This window comes from Manis javanica, chromosome 3 (genome assembly GCF_040802235.1).
Source record: "Manis javanica isolate MJ-LG chromosome 3, MJ_LKY, whole genome shotgun sequence".
In the NCBI taxonomy this organism is placed as follows: Eukaryota; Metazoa; Chordata; class Mammalia; order Pholidota; family Manidae; genus Manis; species Manis javanica.
In genome coordinates, this window is record NC_133158.1 from 152,623,964 (window position 1) to 152,646,640 (window position 22,677).

General features: G+C 39.8%; 1 long non-coding RNA gene across 4 annotated transcripts in view; it reads right to left on the minus strand.

The window, feature by feature from the left end:
- Nucleotides 1-22,677, minus strand: part of LOC118970490 (uncharacterized) — a 200,721-nt gene that overhangs the window by 97,293 nt on the left and 80,751 nt on the right. For 2 of the 4 annotated variants that reach the window (XR_012129440.1, XR_012129441.1), the window contains exons 4-5: nt 5,879-6,122; nt 2,008-2,167 (exon numbers count right to left, since the gene is read on the minus strand). This is a non-coding gene — a long non-coding RNA (uncharacterized lncRNA). The remainder of the gene's footprint in view (nt 1-2,007; nt 2,168-5,878; nt 6,123-22,677) is intronic. The other 2 variants (XR_012129443.1, XR_012129442.1) reach the window with 1 other exon arrangement.

Genomic DNA, 22,677 nt, shown 5'->3' on the forward strand with positions numbered 1-22,677 from the left:
TGGAGCCAAAAAAGATCCAAATAGCCAGTGCAACCCTGAGAAGCAAGAAAAAAGCTGGGGGGATTATGCTCCCTAACTTCAAGCTCTACTACAAAGCCACAGTAATCAAACCAATTTGGTACTAGCACAAGAACAGACCCACAGATCAATGAACAGAATCAAGAGCCCAGATATAAACTCACGCATCTATGGGCAATTAATATATGATAATGGGGCCATGAATATACAAGGGGGAAAAGACAGCCTCTTCAACCACTGATGTTGGCAAAACCAAACAGCTACATAAAAGAGAATGAAACTGGATTATTGTCTAACTCCATATACAAAAGTAAACTCAAAATGGAACGAAGACCTGAGTGTTAAGTCATGAAACCATAAAACTCATAGAAGAAAACACAGGCAAAAATCTGTTGAATATAAACATAAGCAACTTTTTCCTGAACCCATCTCCTTGATCAAGGGAAACAACATAAAAAATGAACAAATGGAACTACATCAAACTAAAAAACTTCTGAAAGCAAAGGATAGCATCAGCAGAACAAAAAGGCATCCTACAGTATAGGAGAATATATTTGTAAACAACACATCTGATAAAGGGTTAACATCCAAAATATATAAAGAACTCACATACCTCAACACCCAAAAAGCAAATAACCCAGTTAAAAAAAAAAATGGGTGGAGGATCTGAACAGACACTTCTGTAAAGAAGAAATTCAGATGGCCAACAGGCACATGAAAAGATTCTCCATATTGCTAATTATCAGGGAAATGCAAATTAAAACCACAGTGAGATACACTTCACACCAGTTAGTATAGCCAACATCCAAAAGACAAGGAACAACAAATGTTGGTGAGGATGCAGAGAAAGGGGAACCCTCCTACACTGCTGGTGGGAATGTAAATTAATTCAACCATTGTGGAAAGCAATGCGGAGGTACCTCAAAAAACTAAAAATAAAAATATGACTTGACCCAGTAATTCCATTCCTGGCATTTACCCAAGAAAACAAGATCCCTGATTCAAAAAGACATATGCACCTCTTTGTTTACTGCAACACTATTTACAATAGCCAAGATACGGAAGCAAACTAAAGTGTTCATCAGTAGATGAACAGATAGAGAAGATGTGGTGCATATATACAATGTAATATTATTCAGCCATAGAAGAAAACAAACCCTACCATTTGCAACAACATGGATGGAGCTAGACAGCATTATGCTCAGTGAAATAAGCCAGGCAGAGAAAGAGAAGTACCAAATGATTTCCCTCATTTGTGGAGTGTAACAACAGAGCAAAACTGAAGGAACAAAACAGCAGTGGACTCACAGACTCCAAGAAGGGACTAGAGATTACCATAGGGAAGGAGGGGCATTATAATTAGCACACATTATATAGGTAGGTCATGGGGAAGGTAGTATAGCACAGAGAAGACAAGTAATGACTCTATAGCATGGACAGTGATTGTAATGGGGTGTAGGGGGGAACTTGATAATATGGGTGAAAGTTGAAACCACAATGTTACTCATGTGAAACCTTCATAAGATTGTATATCAATACCTTAATAAAAAATTTTTTCTCAATGCAAAGGAAGCATTTCTTGGAGAACCCAGAGGAGGTTGCACATCCTTAACAAAGTCCTCTGATAAACTCTACAACTGCCTCCCCTGTTGTCTCCCAGTGAGTCCATGACACATCACCAGCGCAGCCAACTCTCAGCAAACATTGTGGTCACTATGCTGAAACTATGGAATAAAATAAGAGAGTCACTAGAAGCCTCTATAAGCTGGAAAAGCTAAAAACAGATTTTCCTCTAGAGTCTCCAGAAAGATTGCAGCCTGCATTCCTTGCAGCACCTTGATTTCAAGTAAACTCAGACCTCCAGAACTGTAAGATAATAAATTCATACTGTATTAAGCAACTAAATTTGTGATAGTTTGTAACAGCAGCTATAGGAAACTAATACAGCAGGGAAATTCATCTTCCCTGATATAATTTAAGTCTCCTTACCTTTTGTTGGTTAGGTGTGACTTCCTAATCTTCTATCATCTTCTGTACTGGTCCTGATTCATAAGTGTCTATTCCAGAATTTCTGTTTCTTTATATCAGGTTGTAGCTCTGGGCCAAGGGCAGTTTCAATTCCAGGCAACTTCACTCTGTATTCATGAAACTGAAAAATAACAATGGAACATTGTGGGTAAAAAGGGGATTATACCAAGCTTTACTCTCACAGTGGCCGGTCAAGTGCTAGAGTCCCATCCACCTCCACGGCAGTCTGCAAGTAGCAGGTCCATTTCAGGCTCTGCTTCCACTCCAGGCTCTGCTTGCCTCTCCCCTAGTACCAGGTGGAGCTCTTTTTATAGCAACACAGGCAATAATGGCTTATTGCCAGTGGGTATGCAAGCATGTGCATGTGCAGTAGGCTAAGTATTACATAATTGCATGTACACAGTGGACGAGTAGATTAGGATCAGGTGAGGATCCTGGCCAATGAACTTCTATTTTACCTTTAACACTCATTGCAGAGAATTTTCAGTCTCTCTTTTTTAAGTTTTACAGTCTATATGCTCATATCTCTCACTGTTCTTTTGTTTGTATCTGTGTCTCCTTCAGTTGAATGCCCAACACAGTTGGGGACAGAGACCTATTTTTTGGGGAATGGCTTATTTTTTGGTGGAGGGGCAGGGAGACTTCTTGTCTACCTCTTATACTCTTGTTGTTCTTTTCCTCTGGCTCATTTTGAAAGAGAAAAACCTGAAGGTTAATCATCACCTGTGAAAGCACCTTCCATGACACTAGAATTCACAGTTCTGTGAAATGGGTGTGTCACACAATCAGACATCCTCTATGATCAAAACAGCCTAGGGTTGTGCTGTGAAACCATCTCATTCTGTGTGGGGGCCATACCCAAGGGATTTGAACAAGGACATGTTTATCAATTCATTTCTAGGGCTTCTCTTGTCATAATGAAAGTTCAGCAAATTTGTGAAGAAGGGGAAAAAGATGCTATGAGAACTTGATAACAAGTGCATACCAGGTGCAGAAGCAAGAGACAAGAAAATGGAAGATGGCACCTAGAACAAAAGAACCACATGCATTCACTTGGGGATGGGGAGAAGAAGTCTAAGGGAACAGAGGATGGGGAAGGAAACAGTCCTGTGATCTATGTTGTTGACTCCTCTACTTCAGCATTTATTCAGATCATCTGAGCTTCTATAATTTTCCACATCTGACCAATGTTCCTACTCACTAGTAGAACATTTTTAAACTAAAGGTTTGTCAGTGCTCCACCTAGAAGGGAATTTCTGCAGCATTCTTTGTTAACCAATTTAATATTTCTTCTCCAGTCTTGTACATGGTATAGTGATTCAAGTGATATATTTTAATAATTCTTGAAAAGGGAAAGAAAGCAGAATTCAGGTTAAAATACAAGCAGCCAAATGAACACACAATTTAATCTGCTTTTCTACAGGCAATTAAAATTTTAGAGGTAATTTGTTATTGTTGGGCTCGCACATATCACGTCAGGAGATCTTAAAAATTTTGGCAAGCAAGGAAGCTGACGGAAAGTTTCTCTGGATCCACAAGTGAATTTTTCATGACTTATGAAAGGTATCCATTACAGAGAACTCAGAAATCCGTGAGGAAAAAGAAACATTAAAGATACTATTTTTGTTCTGGCTCTCATGTTTTCCCTTTCTCTCTTTACAGAAATAAAAATCAAGGATTTCTGATTTCACAGGTCAGTGAATCAAGATATTGGATATGTGCAGACTCACAAATGTCTGTTTTGCCCATGTGGTCACAAGCAAAAGTGACTGACCTTCACATTCAAAGTGTATGAATAATAATGTCTAAAAACATAGTACTTCACATTTTGGAAATTTAAGGTAAGCATTTGGTGAATTCTCATTGAAAACATTAAAGTATTTTTTTCCAGATACTACTATTTCATAAGTTTGAAACTAACATTTTTATAGGGATATTCTCATTTATAAGATTTCTTTGAACATATGTGGAGTTTTAGATATGACCAGCTGCATTATAAAACATATTCTTAGTTGTTTTACCCATACTTGACTTATTGAGACAGGGACCATGGGTATAGTCAGAGTAGGGTGAGGGCCTCTGGAGGGGGCAGGGTGGGATATTTGTAGTCAGAGCAATGTAACTACATGCAATGAAACCTCCTACCAAAACTCTGTTAAACATTAAGCTCCAGAGTCATTCTTCAGTGAGATCAGTTAATATTCCCCAGATACAGAAGAGTAGCACATGTTTTTATTATGCTGACCATTTATAATCATGTGTAAGTTCACTTTAACATGCTAAAAGGCCCAGGCCTATGTGCTGTCTTTCCTCCATCAGATCTGATGAGGTGATGTTGTAAACTGGGCAACTAATTTAGCAAGTAAGCCCAGACACAAACAACATAGTAAAAGGCAAGAAGGATTCCACCTTAAAGATAAGATTGCATTTTAACACCCAGGAAGTTTAAGAAGTAAGATTCTTAACTTACTCTTTAGCAAACAATACCTCAGCCCATCTTGGGGGCTGAGCAGGGGGCCTTGTTTAATATGCTCCCAGACCAAGACACTAGTATCTCAGGGAAAAATTATCAGAGCAGTAAATTTCCTGTGTTAATTTTTAATATTCAAGGACTACTTAACAAGTCCACACCCCTAAGCCTTTTTTCATGTTCTCCAAAATGCTCAATTGCCTATAAAAGCCCTAGACAACACACCACCCCAGACTCTCTTGTCCCCTCCTGGCGTGAGCGGGAAGTTCTGTCCTTTCACTTTATGTCTAAATAAAAGCCTGTGCTTTGCTCTCCTACCTTGAGTGTTTGTGAAGCTCATTCTTCAGCTTTGTGAACAAGAACCTCGGCATCATTATGACAATCTAACAGTAACCACATTTTCTTCCTCCTTTATAACCAACTATTTTTGTTTGTTTGTTTTCCACAAAGTCACAGTTTAGCAGGACAGCCTGAGGCCAGCAGAATAGAAACCCAATTTAAGAATCAAAACAAAAAACCTTGGCCTTGTAATTATGCATGTTTTTAATCTGAGTTTAATGAAAATGCATTTATATCCATCTGTGTGAGAAGTTCAAAGTTTTCATAATGCATATATTTGACCATAACACCATTCACTAAAGACAAATCTTATTTAATGAGTGATAATTAAAGGGGAATCTAAGAAGGTCTGAGAAACTGTCATACCCATATCCCTGCTTCAAATAAAGCTCTTCCTTCTGTATAAATTAACTTTTATCCCATATGAGCAGCATATTGGGCCAAATTATTTTAGCTCCAGATCCTAAGACTACCATCCACTGACTGACACAAGGAAACCTAGTAGACCGTATGATAGCATATTGCTTTGTAATGGGAACAGAGAGGGTCTATCAAATGAATGACTGATTCACTGCTCAGATTCTCTTTCTTAGGCAAATTAAATAATCGATACATAGCAAGACCTACCAGTTCCTCCTTCAAAACATTTCCATGTCCGTGCATTCCTTGCTCTCCCATTGCCACCATCCTACCCAAGCTGGCCACTTCTTTTTATCGGGCTGAAACTATAGTCTTTACCAGATCTCTCCACCACCACCATTGTCCTCTTAGAATTCATTTTCCATACAGTAGCAGAGTGCCTTTTTAAAGAATATATTAACATCATGTCACTCACCTGATTAAAATTCTCCAGTGACTTCTCATTCTATGTCAACTTTAACTATGTAAAACATAAAATTCAAACTCTGGCATGAGCTGCTCTTTCCTCGCCTGCCTCTTTATAACTCCACTCTCCCTCTCACATACTGGGCTTACTATGCTGGCCTGCAATCTTTTCCTCAAGTATGCCAAAATCTCTCATACCTCAGGGCTTTGCAATTGCTGCTGCCTCTCTCTGGAACAATCTCCTCCTCTCTGCCCAAGGCTGGCTCCCTCTTTCTCCTTTAGGTCTCAGCTCACATATCTTCTTCAAGAGATCTTCCTTTAAAACAGTTGTCAATCTTCATTGTGTATTAGAATTACCTAGAAAACTTATAAGAACTTCAGCTGAACAGGACCCACTCTTGAGACAGGGACCATGGGCTTAGACAGAATAGGGTGAGGGCCTCTGGAAAAAGCAAGGCAGAATATTTGCAGTCAGAGCAATGTAACTACATGCAAGGAAACCCCCTACCAAAACTCTGTGTTAAACATTAATCTCTAGGGTCATTCTTCAGTGAGATCAGTTAATATTCCCCAGATAAAGAAGAGTAGCACATGTTTTTATCATGCTAATCATTTGTAATCATGTGTAAGATTGACCTTGGCATGCTAAAGGCCCAGGCCTAAGTGCTGTCCTTACTCCTTCAGACCTGATGAAGTGATTCGCAAACTGGGCAACTAATTTAGTATGCAGACCCAGCTATAAACAACATAGTAGAAGCAGGAAGGATTCCACCTTAAGGATAAGATTGCATTTTAACACCCAGAAAGTTTAAGAAGTAAGATTCTTAAATTATTCTTTAGCAAAGAGACAATACCTCAGCCCACCTTGGGGGCTGGGCAGGCGGCCTTTTGATATGCTCCTAGACTATGACTTCAGTATCCCAGAGAGAAATCAGAGCAGTAAATTTATTGTGTTAAGTTAATTTTTAATATTCAGGGATCACGTAATAAGTACACACACCTAAATCTTTTATCTGGTTGCCAAAAAATCCTCAACTACCTATAAAACCCCTAGACAATGCACCACTGTGGGCTCTCGTACCCTCCTGGCATGAGCCAGGAGATCTGTCTGTCCTCTCACTGTATCTCTCAATAAAAGTCTCCCTGGTTCTCCTACCTTGACTGTTTGCTAGTTCATTCTTCGACTCCACAAACAAGAACCCTGGCATCACTCTTATGAGTTAACTTGAGTAGGATCCTGACATCATAATTAAATAAAAACAAACCAAACCTCTACAGGCATTTCTAACTGCAGTCCACTTGTGAATAAGCAATTTAAAGAGTCTCACCATCTCCCTCTCATTATATCCACCTATTAGTGTGCCTCTTTCTATCGTACTTGGTAATCATCTCATTTACTTGTTTTCCTGCTAATTGTCTTTTCTTGCACTAAAATGGTAATTCCAAGAGGGCAGGAAAATTTCCTACCTCTTCACTGCTACAACATGTAGTCAATGAAGGACACACTGAAAGTCCTTCATGCCAAACAGATAAACTGAGAAGTTTTAAGCATATGAAAGTCAGTATGGAGAATCCATTAAGTAGACAGGATATAGAATGGGAGGGAGAGTATGTAGTGAAAACAGATGAAGAAACCAGAGAGCAGCTGACTGATGAGAATGAAGCATGAACACAAACCATAGACCACAAATATTTTCCCAGCCATTGTCTCTTCCAGTGAAGCTGGAATGTTCAAAGGCTAAAGTTTAGTGCTTTTCTGTGAGCTCCTATCACATCGTAAGTTGTCTCAGTTCCACACAAACAATGCTTATTTTGTTGACACACTGAGATAAACTATCTCATTATTGTATTTTAAGGGAGAGAAACCTATTTTAGATTCTTTTTTTCAAGGCATTTTTAATAGAAACCTTCTCAAAAATATATTATGTTCACTTAATTTCTTTAAAAGAATATTCTGAAGGAAATGTAACATTGTTCTTGATGATTCCAGGATTTATAGACTATTTTTTTGCTACCTTATATATCCTTAAGAAATCTTAAAACATATAGATTACTCTTATTAAAGTCTTTGGAACATAAGAATTTTATATGGCTCTTGGCTTTTTTTTAAGTTTTAAGTTTTCATTTTTAAGCTTGTAAGAACTCTGATTTTACCTGCATGCCCTCACTGCTTATTTATGAGCTTTCCAACATAGTGACATCCTTTTCTAAACAAACGCAAATGGTTCCTAATCTTGGCTACGATTGCAATCACCTGGAAATCTTTACCATCTGTGGATGCCTGCCTCCCTTTTCAGTCCCTAGAATTCATGATTTAGTTGGGGAGGAGTGTGTCCAGGGCATGTAGTTGTTTTTTAGTTTTGGTTTTGATGTGGTTTTTGGGTTCCCAGTTGATTCTAAATCTCTTGTTGAAAACCACAGAAGTTTAACAAAGATGAAGTTAGGAATGACGGAAACTTCCTTCCTATTTTTGGAGGTAACTGTTCAAGCCCTCTTGATGCTTCCTCTTACTGTGGCTCTCCCCCAGGTGCCTTCACGTGAACACCGACGCCCTGCTCCAGCTGATTCCAAGGGTATAAGGCTCCATTTAAAATTCCAGACCAAGAGTGAGCAAACCCATCGTTCTTTGTTTTCCTTTAGCGCAAGAGTATTAGAGCTGGAACGCCATTTTAAACAATCATCTAGATCAACCCACTCTACTTACAGGTCAGAGATTTGAGGCAGGGCAGCAATGTGACTGAAGTTCATGCAACTAGCCCATCCCAGAGGCGGCACTGCTGCTTCTCATTCGCTGCCAATTCTAATACTGTCCCCAAGCACGGGTGGTGCTAAAAGTAAGAGTATGTCTTTAGCAAACTCTTAGTTCAGGTAATTTTAGAGTTCAGAACAAAGACCCATTCAACCTGCCAAAACCCACAGTCTCAAAAAGAATCAGGAGTCTTTCAGATCTCCAGTCAGGTTCATTAGGAACTAGAACCAGCACTTGGCAAAGCAGCAGGGGCCCAGGATGTTACTCTGTCTCCCTTTGTGTGTGTCTCCAGGCTACTTCTCTGCTTCACTTTGCACATGAAGGTAAGTAGCTAACTCCCCTGCTCCTGCATATAAATGTCCTTCAGTTTTGGAAACTAAATGAATCTAACAAATACCTAGGTCTGTTTCAATGTCTCTGGAGCAGGAATCTGATCAGCCCTTTTGGTCAGGTGTCCACCCATCCTCCTTCCAGGAATAAGCATGGAGCACTTCAGGCTGTAGAAGCAAACATGGGTGCAGGGTTACCTTATAGTTGATGAAGGTTCTAGAAAGAAATTCTTAGAAGTTAGTGTCTTGCCAATGGGTTTAAGCCCTGGACAAGTTCACTATGGATTCAGTGAGACTGATGAATGACAATGGAACATTCTTGGGGTGAAAGGGTTTACTACCAGGCTTTGTTCTCCCAGCAATAGGTCAAGTAATGGAATTACACCTGCACCCAACAGTCTGCAGGTCCATAAACTTCCTCCGTTTCTGCCTCCACCCAGAGCGCTGGGCAGAGTTCTTTATATAGTGACTCAGTCAGTAATCGCTTATTGCCTACAGCTGTGGAAGCAGTAGCCTAGCAGCAGGCCAGGTACATCATCTAGTAGTTTAGGTTCAGGTGAGGATCCTGGCCACAGGAACTTCAATTTTCCCCACAATGGGGCATGTGGTGTCTACTTATCCTAAATGAGCTTATCCTCACTTCATAGGACAATGAAACTTCCAAAATTTGCATAAAGAAAAGCTTAACTGTTAAGTTCCTCTTTGACTAATATTATATCATGAGATTAACAGCTTTCACTAATTAGGAGTTCCTGGCCAGTCCCATATTGACAGCTCTATTCCAGAAACACTGATTTTTCAATTATTCCTAGAATATTTTAAAGAACTCAATAAATTGCTCAAAGCTGAACTACATAAAGGTTTTAATTATAGAGAAATCATTTCCAGTGCATGCTTCGACAGGTGGCAGACAGCTGAATAGCAAGTACAACCTGTCTTTCCTCAGCCTCACTCAGAAATGTTGCCCAGAAAAATTGGTTCAAATTGCTTAGTGAAAGTGATCCCCAGACCATCTGTGCCAGCAGCACCTGAGAACTTAAGAGATACATATTCTCAGCCTTCAACAGACCTACAGAATCAGAGACACTGAAGGTTGGTCGCAGAAATCTGTTTTAAACAGCCGTGTAGGGAAAATTGAAGTTCCTATGGCCAGAATCCTCAACTGTCCCTAAACTACTTGATGATATAATTCGCCTACTGCTATGCTAATGATTACACACCCATTGGCAATGAGCCATTATTGTTGGGGTGTTAATATGCAAACAGCTCAGCCAATGCTCCCCCCCGAGGTAGACTTGGAGACAGATTGTAGACTTGGCAGAGGCAGATATGGTTCCAGCACTCAACCTGCCACTGTGAAAATAAAGACTAGTAAAAACCCTTTTACCCCCAAGTTCCATGGTCGTTATTTGGTCTCACCAAATCCAGAGTGAACTTGCCTAGGGGCAATCCCCTTCAGAGATACAAGCCCTCTGTTAATTCTGACCATTCTGATATATTCTAACCTTTGGAAGCACTAGACTAGAACGCTACTGAGGTCATGGCCACTAATTTGACCTTGTATAAACTGGTCATCTTTCCACACAAAGTCAAGTTGAAGAAATGAGCATGGAATATGTCACGGAAAATGTAGCTATGTCCTGGTGGTGTCCTTACTAGAAGTGCCTTGAGGTGGTCATTTAGCCTGTCTAGCCCTTAGTTTCTTTCATCTTTAAAATAGAAAATAAGGGTTTTGAAAATCAAATTTGGAGTGATTTGTGATCTTTTTGATCAAAAATTTTAAATAATTGTACCATAATTTTCATAGCTGCAGACTATACCCATCCCCAGTACTGAAGGCGGGAATTCAGAAATGTCAAGTGAATAACTCTGCTTCATAATAAAATGAAATTTTAACAAACTTCACATGCCTGTGTATAGATCATATATGACAGTGCCTTAAAACTTTTTGTTATAGAAGTCACCTACAACTGACTACAAGGCTAAATCTTTGCACTATTTATAAAAATCCCTCCTAAAAAATCTTAGGAAACATCCAGATATTAGTACAGTTGATCCTTGCAGATTCTGTATTTGCAAATTTGCCTATGTCTTGCCAATTGGTTTCAGCCTCAGGTAAGTTCACTATGAATTCAGTGAGACCAAAGAAATGACAGTGGAATTTTCCTGGGGTGAAAGAGTTACTCAACTTTATTCCTACAGTGGCAGGTCAATCTCTAGAATCCTGTCCGCTCAGAGCAAGTCTGCAAGCACTAAGTCAGTCTCCGCCTCTGGGCCTCTCTGCCCCCACAGCCGTCTCAGTCTCTGTCCTCCGCACTGCCACCACTCCTGTCTCTGCTCTCCTGCAGCCCTACAGCTGTACAGCTGTGCCACTGTGTCACCCAGAGCACGGGGAGGAGCTCTTTATATAGTCAATACCAATGTATTGCCCACACATGTGTAGTGAGCAAGACGACCAGGACCAGGTGAGAATCCTGGCCATAGGAAACTTCACTCTATCCACAGCCTATAACCTAAAATTTATTTTTAACGCCGAAGTCTATCACAGCACTTTCCAGCCATATGCAGAGATGTGCAGAGTCATAAAAAATGTGAGTTGCCTGAAACACACATTCATTCCAAACTGGGGTTAAACCAGGTACCACTCTGCCTTCTTGTTTCAGCTCTCTGTTGGTGAGTTTGCTGGTGGCCCCCAAGCACGGTGGTGAAGTGCTGTCTGGTGTTGCTAAGTGCAAGAAGGCTGAGATGTACCTTACAGAGAAAATACTTGTGTTTGCCAAGCTGTGTTCAGGTATGTGGTACAGTGCTACTAGCCATGAGTTCTGTGTTCATTAACCAACAGTATATATTAAATAAATTGTCTTTAAAAAGAAACATACATAAAATAAGGTTATGTATTGATTGGTTGACACAAATATGACCAGAGCTTTTCAGGAACCTAACCTTGTTTTTGCTCTAGGAGCAATGGTTCAATATTTTCTAATTCAATGCTCATGGCAATTCTATACAATATAATTCTGCAAATAATGAGAACTGACTATACTTAAAAGTCTAAAGCCAAAAGAAAACTAACAACAAAGCTCACCAAACTCGCCTTTGGCCACAAATGGGTTTGAGGACAGTTAACATGTGTGTGTGTGTGTGTGTGTGTGTGTGTGTTATATATGTTATATATATCTTTCAAGAATTGATAAAGAAAGGATTCTTGCTGAAGGTGGGAGGATGTTTCAAGTCTAAGATTATTTGATGATATTCATGTATATTAACTTTTACTTCCCAGTTAATTTGTATGGTTAAATATAAAATGAACCAAGTAGAATTTTTACCAAAGTAAACTGAAAACCATCTTGTTTACATCTACTTTGTCAAAGGATATAAATTCCAGATTGAGTGTAAAATGCATATACCAATAAACATCAACACATTCTGCTAGACACCTGCCACCAACGCAGTTTGGAGATCAGAATCTGCAATTTAAATTAAATAGTTTAAATAAGTATAAGTAGGAAGATTTTGGCTTTTAGTCTACTTATTACATTACAAAGTATTTTGTCCAGTATTTTGGATATTGTTAAATATTTATATTATCAGAAGTGGAAAAGTCTTATAATTATCTATTAATTAATCATAAAATAAGCATTTGTTGAAAGTCTATCATGTGCCAGGCACGGTGCTAGGTTCTAGAAATAGAGTAGAAAACGAGATAAACACATCCTTGTACTCAGAGATTTCACAGGTCAGAAAGACAGGAAAACAATCTCAGGGTCAAAGTTTGATTCCTCAAAGGTGTGACATTTAACCTCAAGTCTTTAACCTGAGACTTGAAAGACGTGATTGTTAATTTCATATATTATTCTGATTGGACCATGGGGTGCGCAAGTATTTGGTCAACATTAGTCTGGGTGTTTGTAAAGGTGTTTTTAGATGAGATTAACATTTAAATCAATAGACTAAGTAAAACAGATTGTCCTTCCTAGTGTAGGTGGGCTACATCCCAGTAATTGAAGACCTGAATGGAAAAAAAGGCAAACTCTCCCTGAGGAAGGAAAAATTCTTCCTGCCTGCCATTAAACTGACATTGGCTTTTTTCTGGCCTACAGTCTCATGTCATCAACTCTTCCCGGGTCTCAAGCCTGCTGGCTCTTGGACAGAAACTGCACCTTCAGCTCTCCTGGTTCTCAAGCCTTCGGACCCCGACCGGAACTAATCATCAGCTACCTGGGGCTCCAGCTTTCAGATTCACCCTGCAGATCCTGGCAATTGCCAGCCTCCATAATCACGTGAGCCAGTCCTTACATATAGATATGTAGATATGATGTCTACATCATCTATAGATTCTTTTCAATTTAAAAGACTTTAATTCTGAAACAAAAATCGTTAAATGCATGATTTACTATGATACAATATTATATAGGATAGATGTTTCTATATAAGCTGTAATTATTATTTAAACTTTGACAGAACTTTCTGATTATGTTTACTACTGTAATCTTTCAAATGAAGTATTTATTAAATTGAAAATTTTTTATTTGAATTTAAGTAATGGAGTATTTTTCCAGATAAAAATAAGTGGAAATCCCATGATATATATCTACGTATCTCCTATTGGTTCTGTTTCTCTTGTGAACCCAGATTAATGGATAAGGGGAGTACAAATTATATAAGCAATGGTGAGAATTAAAGAGAGAAAGTTCTACAAAGAAAGAAAAGCAGGTAAAGAGACCCAGAAGCAGAGGGTATAGCATTTGAAAAGAACCAAAATAAGAATTTTAACAGCAAACACTTGGCACATACTATAGGTAATTCAGACACTACTCTAAGTTCCCTTTACATGTTACCTTATTCAACCCTCACAAAAATCTCATAAAGTAGGTTCAGTTATTAACTCAAAGCACAAATGAGAAATTTGAGTCACAGAGAGGCCAAGTAACTCGCCCAGCGTCCTAGAGACAGAATGGGAAGAACCAGGTTCCATGGCCAAGTGCTGTGTCTCCAGAGCTCACGCTCTCACTGTGACCCCCACCTCTCCTTCAGGCTGGCGACGAGAAGGAGGCGGTAAAGAGAAATGCCAGATCATAGGGAACTTTGGAAGCCCTGTTAAAGGTTTTGAGCTTTTCTCTGAAGTTATAGGGACCAGAGAAAGGTTCAAAGCAGAGGAATGACAGTATCTGACTTTTGTCTTACATAGATATGAAATAATTTCAGGGGGAAAATGGAATGCAAGGAGCAGGTCAAGCAATTTTTGCTGGATACAAGATTTTCTCTTTTAACCATTTTACTTGAACATCTAAAAATAGTTTAAATGACTTCAGAACATATGAAAAGCCCAAACACCAAATATAAACAGCTTTGACATCATCTCTTCTTAAAAGGATAATGAGGAGGCTCCTCCCTTCATTTATCTCGAGATGTTGTCCTAAAATGTTCATAAGGGCTCCTGGCCCCTCAACAGAGCAAACACAGCAAAAACGGAGTGTGAAAGTGTGTGTGAAGGAGAAGAGATCCAGGAGGGCGGCACGGAGCCTCCTTGGCTCTGAAGGCAGGCGGCAGATCAGAGGATGACAAAGGATGAAGGAGGAGGTGAGGAATGGAAGGAGCAGAAAGGCGATCGTAAAATGAAACTATATGTATAATGCATAAAAATGTATACATATGATAAACCAGCAGTATGAATTCGATAAGCCAACCAAAATCTATCTCTTATTCGGAAATTTAAATATTAGAATTTCACTGTTGTCTACAGCTGATCCAGAAAGTGTTCCAAAGGCCACGCAGTTCGCACTTCGGAATGGCAATTTGGCAAGGGAAAGTTTAGCTTAATCAGCAGGCAATGATTAGGCACGGAAAATCAAGGAGTGGATCAAAGCCAAATTTTACATGAGCATCAAGTAAAAACTACGAAAAGAGTCTGAAAGATTTATTTTTGAATTTTAAAATGCATAGCAGGATTATCCAGCTCAGTAAATCATGTTATTAATGATAAGAAATGTTCTCTTATGGGGAAAAGATCAGAAAAACCAGCCCTATTCTTAACTAAAAACATGGATGATAATCCATAGCAAAGCCTATTTTAGCAGGGAAAGTCATGATAAATATGCCTCTAGGCTCCTTTTCCAGTTTTGTTTTCACTTGTCAGGGTTGCTAGCTAAATGCTGATGAAAGTAGGAAATCTTGCCCAGGCTTTAACTTGACATACAGCAATGCTCCTTGAGCAATGACATGTGTCCGACATCCAGAATCCCTCCAGAAAGACACCTGGGGAGGGGGGCATTTTGTCACCACTTTCTGTAGGAGGAAAGTTTCTGAAGACAGTGGCTAATTGCCCCAAGGCAACATATGTCAGAGCTTAGATTGAGTTTTCTTTAAGAGTGATCCTCACATAAACTAACAAACAACCTATAGCTCATTTAGTTAAATGCCCTCGTGTTCCTGGGTGTCTGTTACTAGTCTGCATCTGCCAATGTGCGTGCATAAATCCCTGTCATTTTTCAACAACTTATTGACAGAAAGAAACATGAAGGTGCTGAGCTCAGACTCATACCTCTGAGGAACTTTACTTTGGATTTAGCCTATACTTTAAACACCATAAAATTTTATACATACGCAAAAAGCACAGGTCCCAAAGAAGCAATCTGATCATCAAGACTGCCTCATTTAAAACATGTTCTTTGAGCCAAAGCAACAGCTTCTTATTTGGTAAGCATACTTACCCAAAACAATATGAGACTTGACTTTAAAATTTATTCAAATAAGAGTGTGTGTGTGTATTTTAATGCAGAATTTCATTCTTCTTTGAAATGTGTTTTTTTTTTCATAATTTTTAGCTGTTCTGCATGAATTAAAATTAGTTAGTTTTTCTTCTCTTTTCATTACTATCCCAGCCTTCTTGTAACTAGTTCTATACATAAAAAGGATTTTACGTTAGTTTTTCTTCTATCCTGGAGCTGCATCTGACGTTATTAATTTAGACTTTAGGCCAATAACTGATTATTCAGTAGGAAGGCTAGGTCACACAAAAAACTACTGATTCTAGATCACATAGATTTTCAGGGCTCTCTCACAGGGTGTGGAGTAAAAGGAGGCTGAGTGGGGAAAATTCTTGTTTTCTGGTAAAGTAATTGAAACTCTTGAATAAGGCCTTTTTTTTTCCATCCATGAAACTTGGCTTGAATAGGATTTCTTTCCTTGACATAGTACTTTCAAGAATTGTTTTATTTTTAAAAACAGAACATGATCCCAATAGACAAGTGATCCAAGTACATGAACAGACAATTCAAAGTAAAGGAAATGACCTTTAAACATATGAAAAATGTTCAACTTCATGATAATATGAGAAATGTACTGTAAGATTACTGGGAAATGCCTTGTTTTTTCATGAAGAGTCTGGGAAAGATTTTAAAAGTTGACTAGTGTACTGCTTTAAGAGAAAAAAGAAACAGACACTATGATATATAGTCAGTAATGGTATAGATTAGTTCAACTTTTGCATACTATGCAGCTATTAATAAGGGACAGCTATAGGAAGTGATATGAAACCAACTCCAACTTACATTAACTAGCAAGAGGAAGATACAGTACAGTATATAGAGCAAAAGAAATTGGAGCTATAGACATACGCATGTTAGATATGCATGGATATGCAGTGTAAGAAAGTCACAAAATAAACTGGCTCTGGAGAGGACTGGCAAACAGGGACTAGGAAACTGAAGTGAAGTAAAAATTCACTTTTTATTGCGTATCTTTTTACACTGGACTTTTTTAAAACCATCTGTACTATTGTGTTTTCTTTAAACAGCATTTAAAAACCAAAAAGAAAAAACTAAGAAATTATATATCCTCAGCTACAGGAAGGTGAATAAAAAAATGCCAATATATATGGAATAGTTCTGTGTACCTGCTTTAAACTTGTGGAAGATTGTTTCAAACCCTTGTTATAATGCATAGTATTGATCTTATGTTTTAACTTCATTGAAAAGGATTAATTTAGATAAGTTAGGGTGTTTTGTCTAAATGACAAAAACATATTTACTACTCCAGTGTTTTCTAAATCAACCAATACATACTCAGAAAATTAATACCTTCTTAGAGCCACTCATTCGTGGATAGCCCTAGCCATCTCATCCATTCACTCCTCCCCTGTCACACTGTCCTCAATATCTCTCAGTCAGACCAGGGTTTGGCCAGTTTATTCTGTAAAGAACCAGATAGTAAATAATTTAGGCTTTGTGGCTCGAGAGGGAAAGTCAAGGATACTGTATATGTGCTTATGTAACAAGAAGAAAAAAATTTCTGGAAATTTTTAATGATGAAATTTAAAATATAGTAATTGAGAAAAAAATTTTGATCTATCAGTGAGATGAATATAATTCTTTTGGGGGAGATAATGCTTTGCTTGATTGGGGTTCAAGGTAAGCATTCTTTATCATCACACTGATTGAAATCTTTGTTTACCTGTAAAAACCTGTCTTATCCCTGGGGCCCGACTCAGAAGTGACAAGTGGGACTTGGCTTTAGGTCTGAGGTTCTCCCCTCTTTCTGCCTCATGGGCGCCCAGTCAGCCAGCCAGCTCTGCTCAGCACTCACCCGTTTTACCGGGTAGTAAGTGGGTGTTATCATACCTCCCAAGTGTAAATGAGCACAGTAAAGGGAGTTGTTCTATACTGTTACATAGTGAAACCTTAGAAACCCAATTCACAGTTCCCTTTAAAACAATTTCTGCAATATTACATTCATAGACTGTCTCCTATAGCTCAGCCAGCAAGCCTGAATCTCTGAATCTGGGCACGTTTCTCTGGAATTTTGAATTCCAGTACAAGGTTTCCAAATGGTGTTATTAATGATGAGTCAGTTCAAAATGTGTTGTGGTACAGACCACATAGAAGCCACCTACATTTAACCGCAGAATAAAACTGAAACTAGAGAGCAGACAGGAAGCATAGTGTTGACACAGTTGAAGACAGGCTTGCACTAAAACCCTCTTTCTGATCTGCCATATTAACTCTTTCATCCAATTCCTCAATCTTTTTTCCTGAAAAGAAATCTAACCAGAATTTATATTGGTCACTAATATTATCATTTATTTTCATCAAAGTTTGCAAGGATACTAGACATTCTCTTTCCTCTTAAAATCTCCTTAGAAAAATCAATTCCCCCAAAACACATTTTCATAGTATTTTTTGGTTACAGTTCTTTACTTTGAATTGTAGTCAATCACCTCTCCAGTATTATTTCTTTCTAGGATTTAATGGCTGAAACATTCAACATATGGAACTTATTCCTACATCAATATTATATACATTTGCAATTTTTTTCCCTTGATCTTTCTTCCTTAGGGGTCTCTGACTTTCTTTTCCTTTCCAAAAATTTGCTGGGAATATGTCTTTGTCCTACTCTAGTCAAAAAAAATTTTTCTTGGCAATTTTCCAATTTTACACATATGTGTAAGCATTTGTGAGAAAGTCCAAAAACTTGAAGTCCTAAGAAACATAATTATAATAAAAAAAAACCCAGACACAATTTGCTGTACAGAAATGGTGCTAACAGCTGCTAGCTCCCTTCCAGAAAGCCACCGTAACATTAACCAGGACTGTCTTTCATTCTAATTGTGATACTTCGGGTTAATTTGTAAAATGTTGACAGAGTAAACTTCTGTCAAGTTAATTAATGGCCCTAAATCAGTTAAGGGCTACTGATCAAAAACAAAATTTCAAATATCTCCAAGTATATCTCTGACAAATATCTGTGTATGTTAACACATTTCTCTGCAATTCTTTTTATTTAAATATTTATAAATATTGTGATACTCAAGCCTTAATATACATTTGATAATTTCATAATAGTTATGCTTTCCAAGCACTGCATTTTAGAATATGTAGACTATTCCACAGTAAAGATAATAGTGTATATTCGCTGAGAGTCCTTGCTATGTGTATAGTATTGTTTTTAATTGATTTACATTGTTGAGAGAGAGAGAGTTTTTCATGGGTCTCTTGTGTTACTATATGTTTTGGTTGGCATGCCAGTAACAAAAGACCTTTACCCAAGCTATTTCTCAGGGTTGTATTACGAAGCAATATCTCCCATTGGGACCAAAAGCAGGCCTGCCTACTGCTTGTTATAAAAGAGGTAGATCCCCCAAGTTTAGTGTTCCTTGGCTGCAACACAAACCACCATATGCATAACATCTATCTGGATTCTCTGCATCACCTCCTTGGGACTTGAAGGACAAGAGAATCAATGCAAACCTCATGTTCATGCTGTTTGTTGTACCATCAACACCAAAGTCCTTTGTCTCCGACCCAGGAGTCTAGTGTTTTGTCAATATCCACAAAACAGTATCAATATAACTTAGTAACTTTTAAGTAGGATAAAATAAAATCCCAGTCCCTTATATTTGTGTGTGGGTATAATTTAATCTCAAAACAATTTACAAGGTAAATACTACCCTTTTTATACATAAGGAAACAAAGATACACAAAAGAATTTCTAACATTTACCCAAGTCACAGAGCTGATAAGTGTTGGAGCTAAGATTTGAACCCAAGTAGTTTGTCCAGACTCATGTTTTAACCACAATGCTCTGTTACTATTGCAGGAGATACATCATCTTATTTTTCTTTTATTTTTAAAATACCTTTAATTTTTTCTTCCCTTGGTAGTACAAACTGAAAGGAAAGGAGCGACACATAGCAGCAATTCACCGGAGAGTTCCGCTTTATTAGGGAAAGGTGCTGGGTTATATAGGAGGGGCCATGAATTGATTGAGGTGTCACTTCTACGGGGCTGGTGGCTGTTGGCTAGGTGCTGGGATTGGGAGGGGGGCGAGAGGTGATTGGGCTTCAGGTGGCGCCGGCGGGAACTGAGGACCCCGAAGAGAAGCCGGAAGTTTGCCATCTTACTGGTGGGGACCCTTCATTCCCCCCTTTCTCCTCTATGGGTTTGTGGACATTGCTTTCTCTCTGGCTGCTTCCTGCTGAACAGGGACGGAGAAGGGAGTGAGGGCTTGAGGATTGGGAGGAAAGGGTTGATAGGACTCCCTGCAGTAAGGACGAGTAGATGTGGACTTCTTCAGGTTTGGAAATCAATGAAGGTTCCCTGTAACCATAGGTTGGCCAAGAGGATATGGGTATCAGGAGCCAGGTGTCTGCGGCTATTGTTTCCAGGAACAGTTTCTAGTGGAGAGAGGGGTCCATCTCAGCGTGTGGTGAGGAGGTCACGCACGTGAGGGTGAGGGATCTTCTGTGGCCAGAAGCTGGTAGTTCCTGAGTAAAAGCTGGTCGAAAGCTTGATTAGAGATTTTTCCGACTTGGGATTTGATGAACTTTATTATACAGGGTAAGAAGAGACAGGCGAGAAGAATGATTATTATGGGGCCTGCAATGGGCCAGAGCCAGGTGAGGAGGGGGTTTGTTAGTATTGACGAGAATGGGTTGGAATTGGAAGCAGAGTGGAGACTGGAGGCAAGGTCGGTGAGTTTGGTAATGTCAGTTTCTACAATGCCAAATTCGTTGATGTAATAGCAGCACTCTTCCCAGAGGAAGACGCAGGTGCCGCCCTTCTCGGCTGTAAGCAGATCTAGGGCCTGCCGGTTTTGAAGGGTGACTTTAGCTAGCGAAGTGACCTGTCTTTGGAGAGAGGCTAGAGAATCGGCAGTGGATGTCAGGGCTCCCTCAAGTTTGGCGTTGAGATCTCTAACTGCCTATAGAGAGTGACCCAAGGCTTCTCCCGAAAACCCTGCCCCAATGGCTGAGGTGATTAAAGAGCTACTGACCATGATGGGAAGGAAAGCAGCTCTTTTTGTGCGCGAGGGCAAGGGAGGTTGGAGCTCAAGGAATTCTGCCATGCTGTAAAGTGTTAACTGTGGGATTAGGGTGACGAGAATGCAGGGTGTATCGGAGTTGAGAGGCAGTGAGTTGAAAAGACTGCTATTACACTAAAAGAAGTGTCCCGGTTGCATAAAAGTCTTAGAGCCGGAGGTAGGGGTGTAGATAGAGAGGCAGTGAAGTGCGCTGGAAGGGGGTGGAGTTGGGCTTACACAGTGGTGGATGGTGAGATTATCTGCGTATTCTGGTTCCCATAGGGGTATGTCTGCCAGGGGGCAGAGGGGTTGTCTTTCTGCATGGAAGGAGTAGTTGGAAATATTAAGGGGCACGGTGGCCAGCAGTGGGCGCTGTAGTGATGCGCACAAGAAACAATTGGCTGTGTTAAGGGTGTGGTTGAGAAAGATGGTGGTGTCCTGAATGAGCTGTAACAAAGAGTAGGAGAAATGGGAAGAGGGGTGGGGATAAGAAGATGAAGAGGCACTATCAAGAGTTTGGATAATGACTTTTTCGGAATGTCTGCTATCTGATGCAACTTGAGAGATCTGGGAATGAGAGGGAACATACTTTCGAGAGATATGAAGGGTACTGTGGGGGGTCGAGGACTCCCCGTAGTAAACTGAGGCTGTGACTCTGGCAGCCCATCGAGAGTTCCAGGGATCTGGGATTGATAAGGAGAATGAGCTGTTGGGATATTTCATGAAACGGTTGGAGGAGTAATACTGTGGGTACTGGAAGTTACCTTTGTAGTGAATGGTGCAAGACTAGTAGGGACATCTCCTGTAGGTATCTGGCCATCACCTGCAATAGGCTTGTTTTTGGTCATAGAGGAAGCAGAAGTAGGGAGAATAAGGGTAGCTGCTAGTGAACACTTCAGTGGAGGGAGGAAAGTGGAGGTGTAAAGGCTCAGAGCAGCTTTTCAGAGGGTAGTCTGGTGTGGCAATGAGGGCAGTAACTTTTGTTTGATGCTGTGTGTAAGTCTGTCTGACTTTGAATCGCCATACAAAGGAGGCTGGGGTGGTGGGGAAGACAATAGGAATGAGGAAAAAAAGCGAGAGAGCAGTAAAGGAGGAAAAAGTCATGATTCGGGTATGGATGGCAAAGGGGGTGAACGGGATTTTGGAGGAAAGAGGACAGTAAGGTCAGGAGTCTGGAGGGAGGGAGAGTCTGTAAACTTTTGTAGGTTAAGAGATCTTTTAGGTGATGTGGGACAGAATGGTAAGGGGCGCTCTGAATGTCAGTTTATGAGCTTCTTTCTGCAAGAGCTGTCTAGCGGCTAATGCTCGTAGGCAGGGGGCCCATCCCTGAACTGTGGGGTCTAATTGCTTGGAGATATAAGCTACTGGGGCAAAGCATATTGGCCTAGGACTCCTAGAGCTTGACTGGACCTCTCATGAATGTATAATGAGAAGGGCTTCGACAAATCAGGAAGATGGAGAGCTGGGGCTTCTACAAGGGCTTGACGGAGCTTAATGAAGGAGTGTCGGGGTGAGGAGGATATGGTTTTTTAGGGGGGCTCTTGCTGAGGTTGTACAGGGGTCTTGCCAACAGGGTGCAGGGAGAAGTTAGGGATCTACGTTCTAAAATATCTAGCTAGGCTTAGAAACGGCCTAGAAAGGAAAGGATTTTTGTCTTGGTTTTGGGAATGGGCAGGTCAGAGAGGAGCCATTTTCTGTCTAAGGTTCTAAGGTAATGGACTTTCTTTGTTGAGATAGAAGGAATCTGAGGTAAGTGATAGGAGGGGAAGAGATTTGAGCTTTGACGGGGGATACTCGGTAACTTCTGGAAGCTAGAAGGTTAAGTAGGGAGGCAGTGTCAAGTTGAGACTGTTCCCACGAGAGACTGCAGAGTAGAAGATTGTCTATGTATTATAATAAGGTGGACTTGGAGTGATCATGATGAAACTGTTTGAGGTCCTGAGCTAGGACCTGTCTAAAAATATGGGGACTATCTTGGAAGCTTTGTGGCAAAACTGACCAAGTGAGTTGTTTAGAATGTCTTGTGTATGGGTCCGTCCAGGTGAAGATGAAAAAAATCTTGGGAGCAGGGGTCTAGAGGGATAGAAAAATGGGTCTTTGAGATCTAGGACTGAGAAGTGGGA